General features: G+C 35.2%; 1 long non-coding RNA gene across 1 annotated transcript; it reads right to left on the bottom strand.

Moving 5' to 3' along the window:
- Positions 1 to 12,824: 12,824 nt before the first annotated feature.
- On the bottom strand, positions 12,825 to 15,389 carry LOC146745479 (uncharacterized). Its single transcript, XR_014929482.1, has 2 exons — positions 15,265 to 15,389; positions 12,825 to 13,066 (listed from the first exon to the last, which is right to left on the bottom strand). It is a non-coding gene; the product is annotated as an uncharacterized LOC146745479 (long non-coding RNA).
- Positions 15,390 to 18,536: the final 3,147 nt, after the last annotated feature.

The following is an 18,536-nucleotide window of genomic DNA, read 5'->3' as shown; positions in this document are numbered from 1 at the left end:
GTGTCACTAACCATTTATAATACCATGTCAATCATATTTAATATTTAGTAAAATATGAAAATACCCTTTATTCAATTTGGCAAATATTGTTTATCAAAAATTACTGAGGAACAATTTCGTATAGTGTATTGTTATCTAATTTATAAACAAAATTTCATTGTAAATTTTTCATTTCAATAACTGTAAATCATAATTAAGGGTTATAAACTAAGTATAGAATAATAATCTTTATTACATTTGGCAAAAAAATTTTCTCAACAATTAATAGAAAACAATCTCATATTTCATTACTGTTTTCTAATTTATAGACAAAATAGCTTTGTGAATTTTCCATTCTAATATTGCATTGAATTGTGGGTAATACAGATTCTAGGCTCCAGTGGTTTTGTACCAGCATTATTTAATGTGAACACAAATAAAAAAGTACCTGAAATTACTATTATTATTATACATTTTTTCCATCCAAGGATACATTATGGGAATGTAGAAATCCAAAATGTTTAGAATAAAAATCGAAATTTATATTATAATATATATGTGAATGTTAATGTTAATGTGAATGTCCTCCAACACACCGTGCTAATGACAAAAGTTACACAACTGGAAAATATCTGTTCTATAAATATTAGCAAGTGACCTGAGAAAAATTATATACAGTATAACAACTAAAATGTTGCCACCCGAAACGTAGCATCAAGTAGACTGGCACCTCACAATTACATAACATTTAAGACAAAAACAGGATATGTCATATTTACTGGTCAATCAGGCAGTTTCAGAAAGAAGGTACAAGATGAACGTGCTTCCGAGTGATACGTGCTCCTTACCTTTAAAAAGAGAGTTTTGTATCAAGTGGAAAGACCCAGGACTAGAATCGTGTCATTTTTGATAGGCCACTCAGGTATGTATAGTATGTGGGGGAACGACTTGATTAGGTAAGATGTCCTTACTATGTGCACCGATTGGAGTCACAGTGACATTTTTTTTCATACTGCGAAAAAACTCGTGCTTGTCTCTGTTTTCATGTAGACTGTATATTGATACGATTTTAGTTTTAAACAGATTTTAAAGGTCACATAATTTGTCCACTTACGTCGTTTACATTATGTTGTGAGATTGTACTATTTACTATGTCCATGCTAAAACAATTTCACTCGCTTACGGATAATTCCTACATTTTTTTTCTAAGTAATCTAACTGTCACGAGGTTGATTTAAATGTTTGGATAAAATATATAAATGCCTAAATGTTGGGTTCCAAATATCACTCGTGTTGCGGGGTTCTTTTCTCTAAATGTATACAGTGGTTGTGACCAGTTCAGCAATATGTTTGGGTATACGAACATACCAACACAGCATACTAGAGAATACAAACTAATCAGTAACAAGTAAAGGAATTTAATTAATCACGGAAAACAAATGCATTACAAATAACATTGACCCCTCCCCAAACAAGGAAAATAAATATATACAGCTCGCTCGGGATTATGAGCACTAGCGCATGTGCTGGAATAATGCCCCAGAGCTCACAAACACGAGCGAGTAACTTATAATAGAATAAATGATAAATTAATAATAAATAGACGTAATGGTGTTGCTACACAACTTTAAACAAAATACGGCATTCCCGTTTCAATAGTTGTCTTATTTAATGGGTTCGTGCACGTAAAATAGAATAATCATAAAACATACAAAATGCGTTCCACAAAAATACAATAAAAATACACTTTGACAGCTAGTGCCCTAGACTAATGGAAAGTGTTGGTGTGGGTGCATGCGACTCACAGTTATGTCCGTACGGCTTGCAGTTATGTCCGTGATGGAAGTCGGCGCTCGTTGTACGAAGAACGGAGTGTAATCACTACCAGGATAGCAGAATTGGCGATGGAACGATGTTACACGTTGAGACCATTCGCTCGCAGAAACCCAGCGCAGGTTAGTCTTCAGGAAATGTTCAAACAGCCATGTGCGTCACCACAACTTTCAGGATCTGGGACCCGTGATGTCTGAAGAAGCAATCCCGATGACGTGGCATTCACACATTATATAGTCGTCGTACACCTGGGATTAACATAACAATACACTGGAATTCGACGGCGGAACAATTCGATGCAAAGGGATAATTGACATCACTCAATTACGTTCCACACATTCGCAGTAAATGACTGGAAGTCAATTCAAAAGGATTGCTGTGTAGATTAGAATGCATTTAGCATTTCTCCGGTTCAGACTGCCGCCTCGGTAACTTTACAGTTATTTCCGACGATCCCTGAAACAGGGTTCCAATGTCACTATGACGTGATTTCCATCACGTTCAGGTCACGAGTCTTGACTGTAAGTTAAAGATGTTTCTGAACCAGGGAAGTTGAAATAACCGCGACATTAATGTCCCCGTAGTAATGTATTATTTCAAACACGGCCACCAGCTTACACCTGTCGTATGAGTCTGTAAATAAGAAAAAATCTACCTATCTCAGCTGTCATATTCTACCTCGCTGTCATTTAGTGGGTCTTATCCTTAACTGACCACACTAAATGTATATAATACAGACCTTGTGACAGTAACAAACTAGAAAACGGGAAATAATGAAAGCATTTTTGTATTAAACAAACATTGCTGAGAAGAAGAAAACTACTGAACAGGTACAGTTTGGAACAAAGAGAGTGTTTTCCTAGTAGATTTAAAAAGTAAACTGTCCGATATCGAAGGTTTAGCAAACTGTTAGTACCAAGCAACTAGCCAAAAAGTAGTATTAGAATTATAAAGCAAACTGTGTATATATATTCAACAGTTTTCTACCCGTGACAAGTCTGATGGAACAGAACTGGCCATCGTAGCCCATCGGCGTGTAATTGTAAATTCACTTTAAAGCACATATGGTGTTGGTAGTCTGTGTGCTCGTTATTGCCAGTTATTAACTGCATATTACCAACCATTTATTTGATAGTTAATAAAACATGAAATGAATGATATGAATATGATTCTTTATTACATTTGCTAAATATTGTTTCTGGAATATTACTGGGGAACAATTTTATATTGCGTATTGTTTTCTAATTTATAAACAAAATAGCACTGTGAATTTTTCATTTCAATAACTGCAGTGGTATATATACCAGGCATTTTTAAATTGGATACATGTAAAAACGTAAAAACACACTGTACGACGGAAATTACATCTTCATATTCTGTTCAGGCGCTATGACCCTCACCACTGTGGCCTTCACCGTGTAAAAATGTCTTTTACTATGATTCACACTATGACTCTCGATGTATGCCTCTCTGTAACCATAATAGGGAAACAATAGGTAACAGATGTGGCTCTCAGTGAGAATCATTTTTTGTCTCCAATCCAACACACTATGTTCACAGCGTAGACTGTGGCTGACATTGTGGTCATTAACATGCTTATAACAGTGGTCATTTTGGTATCCCTTAAATTGTCTGCAACACTTGCTCACATTATTCCCCAGTTCTTTATAGTGTATATTACTGTCTTTCACATAATGGCTCTCTCTGTAGACAACACAATTCCTTCGTCGCGACACTTGCAGTAACCAAGCTCTTAATACACCTAGTTACTCTCATAATGTATCTCATTCTTTCTGTTTCACAATGTGACAGTCAATGTGTTTTTCGCAGTAAACCTCAAATTGCATCGCATTGAGACACGCGTTGCTAAGTCTAGTTTCCATATTGAATCATATTGTCTCTCACAGTGGCAATTGCAATGCGACCCTGACAGTGGCCATTCTTGTGACTCTGAGTATAGCTCGTTTTGGTTCCACTAACTCTCAATGACTCTCTTTGGTGTCTTTACAAAGACCACCCAAGTGTATGTCATGGTGGCACACGGATACTATTACTAGTCACATCATTTCTTAGTGACTCTTACAATGTTTCTCTACGATGCACTAACTGTAAAACACAAATATCAACCACGCATGCCATGCTATTTCATGAAAGGGAAATAGATAGGTCTCATGATGTAGACCTCAGTGTGGCTCATTATATGTTCCTTAAATTGTCTATAGAGTGACTCTCACGTAACCTTAATTTGTCAGTTATATTGGCCCATATGTAGATCTTTACTGTTTATCTTTGTGGTAGAAACTGTGAGTTTCAGCATGTCCCTAACTATAGTCTGTTAAATTCCTTTACTCAAGATGAAGATTTCCATGTATTTACCATACCATAACATCAACAGTATATAGTCCCGACAACACACCAGCAACTATTTTATCCAAATGTGTGGTGACTGAACTTAGTGCTCCTCTCAGCATAATCTTTTTAGTCTCAGTTTATGTAATGGCCAATTTGCAACCTTTTCTAACAAACTGTTCTAAAAGTAATATTATCTCATATTACACTTCACTTAAAGGACATACTAATAAATTCATGGAATCATGGGAAGAAACGGTGTGCATTGCCGTGTGGTGACTGTCATAAAGGTGAATGACAGGTCATACTTGATATCAACTCTGGAAGGACAAATGGAATCTGTCAGGTGTACTTCTGATTTACATTACAAAGGATGTTTATGATCTTGCCTACGTTCTGATTGGTTTCTGTGGAAACCCAGGTGGTGTACCTGCATGAGGGCCATTTATGCATATAAATAGGGTAGACTGTGAACAATTGGGGTCCACCTTTCAATTGAATACCATGTGTGTTGCTGTTGCGATATTGTGAGACAAGTGAAACAGGCTTCAATCATCATTCTCTGAGACTTGTATGAACTTCTCTACGATCTCCTGCCATCATCGGTGCCCTCCAGAATACCCACGTTCCTCTGCAAGGACTACAAGGAAGACTCATGTATTTCTTCGTCATTTAGTTGCAGAGGCCATTGACTGTCATCCATTTATGCGTCTTGGAAATGTAAGTTATCACCAATGCACACTTCCTAGGCAATCCCCTGCTTTAGTGAATTCATTCATTGTATTTTTCTGTGCTTTATTTCTTGTAATTATTTCGAAAGGTATCAAAGCCAGGATCTTTAACTTGATATTTTGATGTCTGTGTATTTCATTTCCAGTAATATTCTCTTGTCTAACCCATTCTAGCAGTGAAAGAATCCCCTGTCCAGTGTGGGTTTTCTGGGTGCACCTCTCAATAGCAATAAGCTGGCAGGCTACAAGCAACATTGCCAATTGGCTGGTCCAATAATAATAATTACAAATATAAAATATTAAAACAATACAAATATTATTATACATTTTACAGTTCAATGTAGTAGTATTACATATATTGATCTTATTAACTGGATAAGATACATCCACTAGACCAGTCTGTAAGAAATATTAACCTTATGCCTATTCTTCATTTTTCTTTTTTGTCGTGGTATTTGTGCATTGGAAGGAGCTCCTTCTCCTATATTTACATTATTAGCCTGTATTGTACTTGTCTTAGTAACATGCAATGACAACACATTTCTTGAAAAAACTGCTGAAGTAGGGTTATCATTTCTACTAATACATCCTCTCTGTTCAGTGAAGTACTCCTCCAAAGGTTCTTGACTGACTATTTCACTAAGGAGATAATCAACACTTTTAAGTTCTAGTAGTTTCTTTCCTAACTTCACAACAGTTTTTTGAGAATGTTTAATTGCACCCAAAAAAGACAGAAGCTGGTAATGAAAATATTGTTTTCAATTTTTTAGCATCTACAGCAGAAGTATTCCACTGAATCAGGTGTTTCCCAACTGTTTACAAATCCAAAAAAAATCTTTCTCAAACCACTCAAACAATACCGATAATGTGTTAGTGATATTAATATCAGACAGTTGCTATCAAGTATTCAGTGATTAAGCTGACATTAGCCAAATCAGAATAAAACTTCAAATATTTGTCATTGTTAACTAGACAAAATTATAATGTTGTACACCTGTGATTAGTGACAGCCAATGACAAATATAGTATGTTTTGTTTTGGAGGGAATTACTGACAACTTTTTCAATCTAGCTTAAAGACTGAATATGAAAATATTATATTAGGTTATGGATGGTACTTGCGTTAGTACTTTCCACGATTAAGTAAATCAACATATTCATGATACCAATATATAAACACCTTCATTTAGCATTTTCCTAAACATGTCTTTCCTCTCAGAATTTAGTTCTAATAACATGATTACTGGGAAATGTTTTCTTCTCTTTATTTACTATTTATTTCAGACAAATAAGTCCATATCCACACAAAAATAATAATAGTAAATATATACTAGAATGAGTATTAAATATAAACAGGAAACGATAGTTCGCTTGCTATTACGTAATTGCACATAACATCTCAGTACAGCATTTCATTCCAACGCTGCAACAAGGCTGACTTCCATCTCAAGTCACTGTACCATAAACTAGTCAATATACTGTTGTTGGACGAGTCAGCACGCTCTCTAAATTTGTATACAATATTGCTGTAAGTTTCATAAAATGATTTGACACGGTTAGCAACAAACATGGATCGGGCACTGTGGTCATATGGATAGTCAAAAAGTCTACGGAATAGGTTGTTATAAGAAACCTTCAAAGAATTAAGGGTCGCTTCGTTAAACAAACACCACAACTGTGAACAATACATATTATAACAATACGTTTTGAACAAAATGCATTTAACATCATAGCTGCACTTAACGAATTTTCTAAGAAGTAGGTTTGCTCTCACACAAAACAAGCGACGTTGGTGGTCAATGTCTGCATTATCCTTCATGTCGCACGTGACCCTATGACCCAGATACGTAATCTGCGAGACAAATTCTAAGTTCTGGCCCATCAGTCCAACCTGAGGTAGAATGTTCAGTTTAAGCTTGGATGGAAAGTACATACACGCCGTTTTCAACACGTTATAGAGCATATCATGATCAGTAGCAAATAATTCACAAATTTTCAGCAGTTTTCGTATTCCTTTTATAGATGGCGCTATTAGACACATGTCATCCGCATAACTGATATTATTAATCACTTTGTTGCCAACAAGAGAGCCACATGGAAGTTTACTTCACATTTAGGTCATCTATATACACGGAAGGGAAGGTGACAAAACACCACCTTGTCTAACTCCATTGGATACACTGAATGAGCGGGTAATAGAACTTCCCCATCTTACGCAGTACATTTGATTTTCATACAAGTTGAGAAGAAACCGAATAATGTAACCCGGCACCGGTTCTATGAGCTTATTAAGCAAGGTCCAATGATTGACCCTGTCAAATGCCTTAGATGCATCGAGAAAGCAAACAAATACATGACTTCCACGGGAATTGTAATGCTTAATAATTTTTTTCAGAGTAAAAATAAACAAGTCAATCGAGTGTTTCTTTTTAAAACCGAATTGATTGTCTGAAACATCAAGATAATTCTGACATCTGTTTAGAAGAATGTGTTCAAAGACTTCGGATAACACTGTAGTTATGGCAATGGGTCGATAATTATCTTTGCTGGTCTATATTTCCACATTTATTCTTAGCTATTGGGAGCAGTTCAACATCAATCAACCTTCTTGGAACAGTTCCGTGTATAAGCATTGCACACAGACACATTGACAGATGCAATGAGATCGCTGGGCTAGCGAGTTTAAGGTGCTCAGCACATAGACCGTCTGCTCCACATGATTTCTCCAGCTCGAGACACTGCACAACCGTAGCGACTTCTTTTACGGACACAATTGGAACATCTAACGTATTAACTGAAACATATTGCTGCACTTTAACTTTATAATATCATCATTAACAGAATTTAAAATCGTTTGCCCACATGTTCGCAATATTATATTCACCGGAGCAACCGTCAATAGTACATGGTATGGCGCGTTATATGCCATTGTCGCCTTTTTCCAAAATATCCGCCGATCTTCGTTCATCAACGAGCCAGATTATCAGACTCGAATTGATCTTATTATTTCTGCAGTAGCGCAACGCAAGTTTGAATTGTGACCTCGATTTGCGCATCATCTGGTACACAAAACCATATCTAGGTTTACAAGAGTCACACCAAGAATAGAAATAATTGCGAGCTGTGTCATGTGCCTCCATAACTACTTCATTCCAACCAGGTACAGCCAAAAAACGTCTGGTTGATTTTCTAATAAATGTTTCTTCACCAGCACTTCCTAAGGAATAAAAAAATTGTCGCAGTGAACCTCAAAGTGTATCGCATTGAGGCACACACTGTACCTTTCAACATGTTGCTAAGTCTAGTTTCCATATTGAATCTCATTTTCTTTCTCACAGTGGCAATTGCAATTTGACCCTGACAGTGATCATCCTTGTGACTATGAGTGTATTTTCGATGTGGTCCCACTGACTCTCAATGACACTCTTAAGATACCAATATGTCATGGTTGCACACAACCATGAGTGTCAAATCATTTTAGATTGGCTATTGCAATGTTTATCGATGTTGTTCTAACTGTAAAACGCAACCAAGGTGACAAGTATACCATCGACATTGTGTTTTATTGTGGCTCACATTGTGAGTGTCAACATATATTCCTCTATGACAGATGTTTGAGTTTCACATCGGAAGCTACTATGCTTGTACCGATTCAAACACCAATACCAAACGATACCAAACACATTTGTTTTCTATAGTCTGATAATCGCACTAGGAGCATCGACTCTAATATTATCATATATTCTGTTTATATTTACATATTCATGAGATATGTGTACAGCAGTTTTTGCCGTGTCACTGCCCATTTATAACAATATATAAATCATATTTGATAGTCAGTAACTAAAATATAGAATAATAATGTGTATCACATTTGGCAAACAGTGTTTCTCAAAAATTACTGTATTGCATACCTGTTTTCTAATTCATAGACGAAATAGCTTTTTGAATTTTCCATTTCAATATAGCATTGAATTGTAGGTAATATAATGTTCTAGTCTCCAGTTGTTTTGTACCAGCATTATTTAATGTGAAGACAAATAAAACAGTACCTAAAATTATTGTGGTAAAATGTGACCTGCTATGTTTTCCTGACATTAGTCATTTTTATTGTTACTATATCACTGTGACTCACCCTGTGGCACTCACGTTGACCTTGGTAATGACTGTGATCATCAATGTATGACTTTCTGTATTCGTCATAGGGCACTAGATGTTGACCTTAATATTAATCCTTATATGTCCCTCAAATTACATTTTTAGTGACTCTCACGATGCCTCACAATGTGATCCTCAATGTGTTCTTCATATTAATCCTTACTATGTGTTATTGTGACAGATTCTGTGACCATTCAACTGTAGTATGATACTATCCTCTTCCCAAGATGTAAGGATTTCATAATTTTAAATACATTGTCAATGTCAATAAATCAAGTGATTAATTAGAACTTTGATAGAACAACATATTCCTGCCCAGGCAACATATCTGTATCGATTATATCCAAATTTGCGACAGTACGATGTGCTTCTTTCACTATAAGTTTCTCTAGCGGCCAATTAGCCACTTTTTTCAAACAAGCCAATATTGTTGCAGTTTTTGAATTGCTGACAAAGATTCATAATATTAAAACATACTGATATACATTATTACGTGTGTTGTTGTCATTGTGAGTGAAATTTGAATCAAGATTAAAGAAATATAAAAACTCGTTGTTTTTTATACAGATCATATTTATTCGAATTGTACACGCATTTCACTTTTCAATGTAACTTCTGCCGTTTACCTTTTCTGCTTATTGTTTCTTGTCAAGTTGGATATCAAACAGCAATTTAGATGAGAATATGGCCCGGCCTACACAAACCAACCAGTTAAAGCAGTTATTTCCGACGATCCCTGAAACATGATTCCAAAGTCACTATGGCGTGATTTCCGTCACGTGCAGGTCACGAGTCTTGAGTGTACGTACAGTTAACGATCTTTCTGTACTGGGAAAGTTGAAATAATCGCGACATTAATATCCCCGGAGTAATGTATTATTCAAAATACGGTCACAAGCTTACACATTGTAAGTGTGAGTATGCAAATAATAATTTTCCCTATCTCAGCTGTCATATCCTAGCTTGCTGTCATATTGGGTCTTATCCTTAACTGACCATAGTGAATGCATTTTTATACAGACCTTGTGTAACTGTCCGAACGGTGTAAACAAAACTAACCAAACTTAACAAAGTAGTCAGAACGACTGGATTTAATATGAATTGTATTTGTCAGTTATGATATCACGAAACGTGAAACATTACATAATAAAAAATATCATAACGGAAACAGATGTCAACTTACTTCAAAATAGCATCACAAATTCAGTTGTGTTTTCTGTAGTATGCTGGGAGTACTGACCTAATGTAATAATATAGTCTGTTTATATCTACATATTCATGAGATATGTGTATTTTAGAGTAATTTGGTCGTGCCACTACACATTAGTAATAAGCACATATAAATCATATATAATAGTTGGTAAATAAAATTTGGAAAATAAGAGTTTTGAAACGTAATAACGATTGTTTCCCAAAAATGTAATGAGAAAAAAACAACGTTTGAATCAGCATGAGCAGCAATTTACCTATATCGAAATTGGGAATCTTAACAGTGACCCATCTTAATGACCTCCACCATATGTGTTCACAGTGTATGTAATTGTTGTCGTCCGAAATTTACTAACCATAGTAAATCCTATTATGCACACATTGATTCTAGCTTTTTATAGGTCCGCCACATGATTAATGAATTATGTTTTGATTAAGTAACGTAAAATAACCCTAATGAAATAAATAATATTTAGATAAGCCACCAATATTGACAGGTAATGCGTTATTGATGTTCAAGACATGACATTCCATCCGAATCATTTATAAGTAATCCACTATTAATGTGTAAGCATCAGATGAGAAAAAATAGTGAAATGTTTTCAAGTTGGTGAATTCACTACAGGAAATATGGCAATTGGTAATTTTATCCTCATGCATACTCTAATTCACTATTCTACTATTTCAGTGAGTTTGCAATTCTTTTTCAACACTTCTTACATCTACTGCGTAATTACTTGTTTATCGGTGAAGCCGGATTGGATAACCTCGGTGAAAGGCTTTCCAGTCTCACTGCATAATTATTTCAGTTACCATAAATGTTGGATAACTGGTGGCCTGTCCGATACCGTATTTTTAACCCATTGTTTGCAAAATGGAATTATTTGTTTACAGAATGACGACGCACACATTCTACCGTTTGCTGAATTTACTGACATTCTATCCAAGAAATGTCATCAATATTCAAAATACTATCCATCCAACTATTACAATGCAGCTGGGTCTGAGTGAGTTACTCCTTGGAGAACGAGTGCATCAATACTGCATTGGTAACATTACACATTGCATGTATCATAACATCACTAACAGAGACTGTAATATTGCGTAAAAGTGAATTACCAATTCTTGTTTTATTTTACCGATCACGAACAGTGCTCTAGATGAATTCACCCATACTCTCAAGGATTTCACCATGCCTTTTGACGTTGAAATCACAAGACCAGCACAAAAAAATAAGTGTGAGCCCCAATATTATAAACTGCGAGGGTCACATTGGAGACTACCGAGAGGGAATTAAAAAGGGGCAAGTGCAAGCCATAATATTGTGCAGGGTACTATATGCAACACAATGTGGACAAAAGATGTTGAGAGGTACTGTGGGGGTAACTATGAAAACCGATGTGAATATCAATGACATGGTAAGGATTTAAATGCATGGCACTGTGGAGTACATTATAAGGGTTGCTGTATTTTACATATTGAAGGTTTGACAGTTTGAGTTACAATAATGTAGGTTCACACTGACAGCATCTGTGGGACAAAACTATGGGGACTACGTTCTGTTCCTCTGAGAGGGGAATGTTGAGGTCACTGTGGGAGAGCAGTCGATATGTGAAGCAAAGCGGAAGACAATTATGGTCACAATGAGTGATAAAATGAGGTTCAAGTGCGGGGGCCACAATGAAAAATATGGTGGTCAATATGGTGTTCAGATAAATAAACAAACATAAGGATCAACCTTAGTGCCTTAACATGAGTCAGTACGAGTAACTTTGTGGGTCAGTATGTGGTACATATTTATGGTCACAGTGAGAAATACCACACAGATATAGGCACCGTGGGGTCACTTTTATTAGCAATATAAACGAACATTTGAAAATCTCTATTTTAGAAAATCATAAACTGCAAAGGACATAATGAGGCAAACGGTTCCATCAAAAAAACAAAAAAAGAATCTCTTTGCACTGAATCATTTGATGATAAATCTCTCGCAACACAAAATTACCAAACACAACTGATCGTTGTGGGTTGATACTCTGTGGGTCTACAGTGTGATACGTAATCAGTGCGAGTGGTGGAGCAGCCACCCTCGGTAGTACACGTGGTTGAATTCAATAACATGTTAGCTGCCATGGGAATACATGCTAAATGGAAAGATTTAACAAAAATTGTACCACTTCATTCAACCAGCATCACTTCACAGGTTGTACAGAGTGAGACTATGAATCAATTAATTTGGATTCAAGGTTAAAGTAACATCCGTCGAGTCACCAAGAGCTCAAATTGGAAACTGTGATTAATGGGTCATCTACTCATTTCAATTTCTATGATTTTTTAAATGACTGGCTAATGAACAAACGGTGATCTAAATTCAATGATACGTTAGTACTCGCCACTCGCGACTTCAGTATAGTCTCACTATAATTTTTTGATTAACAAATAGTCACAATTGATAACAATTATCATGTGAAGTAGTTTGTGTATATTACAAAATTCTAGGGGCTGTGGCTTTTGACATTGATCCCAATCAAATTCATGTTTAAAAAATTAACAAACATATTACAGATTTGTTTTACAGATTATTAATATATATTTATTTTATCCACTGATTTCGCTATTTCCCACCACATCACCTCTTTTCTGTGCCAGTGTCACCGTTGTTCTCCTCTTCTTGTTCCATATTGAATTGAGTTTCAGATAGGAACTCAGATGGGGACATGGCCCGGACTTCACCACAAATAGCCATATTTAAGGCAACAAGACACATCAACAGCAGTATCACAGTTTTTGCCATGACTAGAACCAGTTCTTAAAGAGAAAACAAACACAGAATAAGTTAAAATATAATACAAATTATTTAAAGGTACGTAATTGGACATGTCAAGATGAGGTGACATATTTATTATGAACACATCTATCATATCAATCACGAATAACAAAAGACGAGACGGGACCATTTGCGAATAGTACATCCTGCAAAGTAGAATATAAAATACAATGTTTCTGTAATTGATTTTTTTAATCAGGTGAATTTATGATTGTTATGGTTAGAATATTGTAAACTACTACGAGGCCTGATATATGATGTTTCAGGCCAAACATACATGTATCAGGTGCATTGTGGGTAAATTTCAAAATGTCACAAACAGATAAATGATAATGCCAATTTCTGTGTATATCAATCATCACCTTAAGGGACTTAAGTTCATTCCCTTGACACATTAGTTTATCACACTATGTTCATCCATATACCTTAGAAAGAGAGGGACAGGCAACTTCATTATTTCTTTTGTTTTAACCTGGGTTATAATCCTCCAAATAATCTCACAATCCTATTAACGAATAAACAACCATCTGTTTATTTGTACTGTCGGCAGCACTCATGAAATCGCGCAAAACGCGTGAGTTTCCCTGCGTGACTACTGAAGCGACGGTCATGAATATGCTAATTGTATGTTAATGAGTTTTCCACTTAGTATCACACGTTTCCAAATAGTTTAGAAAATTCAGAATTTCGACTTTTTTTTAAGCAAGTAATCAAATTAAAATACCCAAATTATTTAGTAAACGCAATAATTTGAACAACAGATGTTTTATTTTTGAGAAATCGGGCGAAGATAAAGCAATCAAAAAAAGATCGGTTCAGCCATTTTCGTTGTCGGATGATTGTCACACGTTTACAAGCAGTTTGGAAAATTCATAATTTCGACTTTTGTAACGAAAGTCATCAAATTAAAATACCCTAATTACTTCGAAAATTGTACGACTCAAGTAAAAAATGCAATAATTTGAACAACAGATGTTTTATTTTTGACAAATCGGGCGAAAATACAGCGATCTAAAACAAACCGGGTCAACCATTTCCGGTGTAAGCTGCTGACTTTCACGGTTTCAAACAGTTTAGAAAATTCGTTATTTCGACTTTTGTATAGCAAGTCATCAAAATAAAATACCCTAATTACTTCGAAAATGGCAGGACTCAAGTAAACACCGCAACAAATTGGAACAATAGATGTTTTATTTTTGAGAAATGGGGCGAAATACAGCGATCTAAAAACAATCTGGACGAGACCTGTCTGTCCAGACGGCCTTTCAGACAGTTCGGAAATTTCAGAATTACGATTTTAAAATATAGACTAGCAAAACTAAAATACGCGAGTATCTTTGAAAATAGTATGATTCAAGTGAAAATACGATAATGCAAACAACAAGTGTTTTTATTTTCCCGAAAACGGGCGAAAATGTGGCAGTCGCAGGATAAGTATTAGTCACCCATTTGTCACCGCACATAAAACCAGCCGAGTAGTTAATTTATACTGATGAAAAAAAACGAATTGTAACTCTACATATAATAAGTGTCACCTAATAACCAGTACAAAAAAATGGATCTTGTATTGAAATTAAAAATTCAATGTAATGAGCACAAGCACTGAAAGACGTGTTGCAAACTGCGCGGCCGATTGATTGTGAGTGACGGCATACGGCTTCCTTAGCTTGGTCATTTGTTTATAACTGTAGTAACCCACGTTGCACGCCGGATGTCGTGAAATCCTTTGTTTTATAATCCAGTTGCCTGTCCCTCTCTTTCTAAGGACTATGGTTCATCTAAACAATGTTCAGTGAAGTTGATCCAATAGTTCAACATGTCAAAATTGGTTTATTATTGTAATACAATTTTTTACAAAGTGTTGTATGTATATACTTTCAAACAGTGTGTCTACCAGTGATGGGTCACATGCAACACAGTCATGCTACTGGTAGCCTTGTGGTGTATGAAACTGCTTTAAAACACACACTGTGTTGGTAACATGTTTGACTTTTCCTCTTCTGTACTTCTGTAACAGGCCAATTGGTGTAAACCAAACCAACCAAGCTTACCAAAGTAGTTAGAACGACTGACTTTAATATGAACTGTGTTTGTCAGTTATGATACCATGACATGTAGAGAAATGATAATAAACATAGCACAATAACAAATATCATGACTGAAACAGATGTCTACTTACTTCAAAATAGCTTGACAAATTTCGTTGTGTTTTCTGTAGTATGATAACCTCACTGGGCGTACTGACTAAAATGTAACAATATAAGCCTGTCTATATCTATATATTCATGAGATACGTGTTCAGCAATTTTTGCCGTGTCACTGCCCATTATTAATTAGTATATAAAAATCATATTTGATAGTTAGTAACTAAAATATAGAATAATAATCTGTATTACATTTGGCAAACATTGTTTCTCAAACATTACTAGAAAACAATTTTATATTTCATAACTGTTTTCTAAATTATAGACCAAGTAGCTTTGTGAATTTGCCATTATAATATTGCATTGAATTATGGGTAATATAATTTTCAAATGGTTTTGTACCAGCATTATTCAATTTGGAGACAAATGAAACAGTACCAAAATTACTAGCTTGCGATCTACATAAAAATAAACAGTATAATGAAATGTTATTCAGTTTATAATCTGGAATAGATTGTCCCGGTTATGACTCGCACAGAGGGTCACACTATGCATTAATGTGAGGAACACTGAGCCTCATTGACCGTAGCCATCATAGTGAATCTTACTGCATCATTGAGACAGATGCAGTGATCTCAATAATGTACTCCACTAAGCCATCTGTCATTGCTGTCAGTGGTCACTCATGTAGGTGAAAACTCCCTTCATTTCAAATGACCAGACATATGTTTAAAAAAAATGCTCACGATTAACCACAAGAATGAGTTCATTTGGTGAGCAAATTTCACTGTAAACACCAACCACCGGGGCAATGTTAATGCGTCGCAATTAAACATATGTCGATGACATTATGTATCTATTTCAAAAGTCAATATGTACATACTTGGGTTCAGTCTATCAGTAATTTCGGCGCCACCTTGAGATACATTCATAGGGTTACGGAGATGACGACAGAGGCACTCTGATATATGTGTCACAGTGGTAGCAACAATAACAAAGATCTTGTGGGTCACTATGTATATCATGTGTGCGAGATGTGTTCAGTTTCACAGTGACTATACCATCTTAGTATATGCTTTTAAAAATACAATAGACAGGTGGTCAAACAAACTTGTAAACTGGTAAAGTCCTAACAAAGTGGGTGTAGCAAACAAACACAAACCACTTCAAAGCATTATGGTTTTCTGTATTTCCGTAACTAGCTGAACGGTGTAAACCGCGCCAACCAATCAGAACGATGGGCTGTAATATTGTATTACTCACTTGTTATTAGTATATCATTAATGAAACAATGTTATAACTGAATTACTTACTTCAAAGTAGCCAGACTATTTCAGTTGTGTTTCTGTAGTATGTGTTATGGGTTCTATATCAAGACAAATCTCTTGCTCTGCATAAAAATACTCCATGATTTTTATAAGACAGGTCATGTGACGTGATAAAAAAAATTATAGTATAGAACTAACACATTGTGAATATATGGGAAGTGGTTTACCCAACATCATGCTAACTGCACTGGGTGTATCGACTTTAATGAAATATAGCCTGTTTACATTTAGATATCCATGTGATATTTGTATTTTAGTTTTGACGTGTCACTAACTATTTGTGATAATAACCAAAATCTAATCAGTTACTAAAATATGAAAATAAGCTTTATTAGATTTCGCAATCATAGTTTCGCAAAAGGCACAGTTATGAAACCCACACATGCCCTCAGTGCCACTCATTGTGTACCTCGCTGATTTCTTCAATCGAAAGGTCACATTGTGCAATAATGTGAAGAAAACTGTCTCATTGACAGCAGCCATCATAGTAAACCTCACTGTATCATTGAGACAGATGCTGTGATCACATTACAAATCACTTAATAGGGCATAATCAGTAATTCACAACGTGTTTTTTTAATAGGACACATAATAATTGCATTGACTACGTTAAAACTCAAATGACTACATAAACGTAGATTACAGCAGAGCTATTGATTCTGTCAGCCACACAAATCACATATCACAGTTTTACGGTATATGCAGTCAACTTAAATTATGGTTCCACTCCTACTCGTCATCGGCGGTCATCAGTTCTTGTGGAAAGCTGTTACCTTTGGTGTTTTTCTCAAGGATCATTATTATTATCCTGTATATCAATGATATGTCCGATGTTAATTTAACATCTTTTACACTGACGATTCAATATTATTTAACAAAGCCCCTTGCGTAAGTGGCTATTATTATTCACACGCAGACCTGGGAAGCTGTCCTCTTGAATTTGGAACAGGTGTGGTATCGTTTCAAAAATAACCTTGAAGCAAAATTAGAAACGATAAAGCACAAATTTATTTATACTTTAAATGTAATATAACTAACAATGCTTCTTAATGTGTTTTCATTTGCAATTCGTTCATGTTACCGCCACTTCATCTGTGCTTGCTTATGTATCGTACAAGCTAGTCTTAGTTGTGCATGATTTAACACCTACATTGCGTCAGAAACTATTATTTTCCAATTAGATTATTTTAGATCTACTATTTGATGTCTTAAGCTTAAAAGCAATTCATATTTTCCAAGAATATACAACGTTTTATTTTTTAGTGAGTGCAACATTGTCTGATTCAAATCAGTTGTATCTTACTACTTTTAGATCTAATTCACAATGCATGCTTCTCGATGTTTCTTTCACTCAATAACTCAACACGCCAATTGTTATGGACAAAATGTAGATTTATTTATTTTTTTATTGTTGTAATTTATGTTTGTTATTGAGACTATGTTTAATCTCCACAAAATAGTGTGCATTTTATTATAAAACATAAGCAAATATATTAATTTGTAGTTTAACCTTATGAGAAAGTTGAGTGTGATGCTCTGTAAAGGTTGTCTGCATAACTTCTATTGAGCACCCCTAATCCATCTTGACTGACCCAGAAACTTACAATCTTACAATATGGCTTACAATCAGTATATAACTACCATGAGAATATTTTTTTTTGGAAATTTGATGTGTTTTATATGTGCTGAGACTTTCCATGCTGCTCGATACAAGTGCCTATAGATTATGATGCAATAACATATGTAGTGAACACTGATTCATATAATTGTGTATAATTGATTGGCTATTTACAGGATGTTTATTCATTATTGTTGACATGTTACACCTGAATGCTTTCTTAATTCAGTGTTTTCTGTGTTTATGTCAGGTTTGCTATTCATAAATATTTACTGTATGCTGTATTTACTGTATGAATTATGTACAGCAATTCACTGAATGGCGTGAACGAAATCAATCGTAATTAGGATTATAATAAATT

The sequence above is a fragment of the Saccoglossus kowalevskii genome, chromosome 5 (assembly GCF_978046115.1).
Source record: "Saccoglossus kowalevskii chromosome 5, keSacKowa6.1, whole genome shotgun sequence".
Lineage (NCBI taxonomy): Eukaryota > Metazoa > Hemichordata > Enteropneusta > Harrimaniidae > Saccoglossus > Saccoglossus kowalevskii.
The sequence above is the reverse complement of the archived record's forward strand: the minus strand, read 5'-3'. Positions and strand labels throughout refer to the sequence as shown.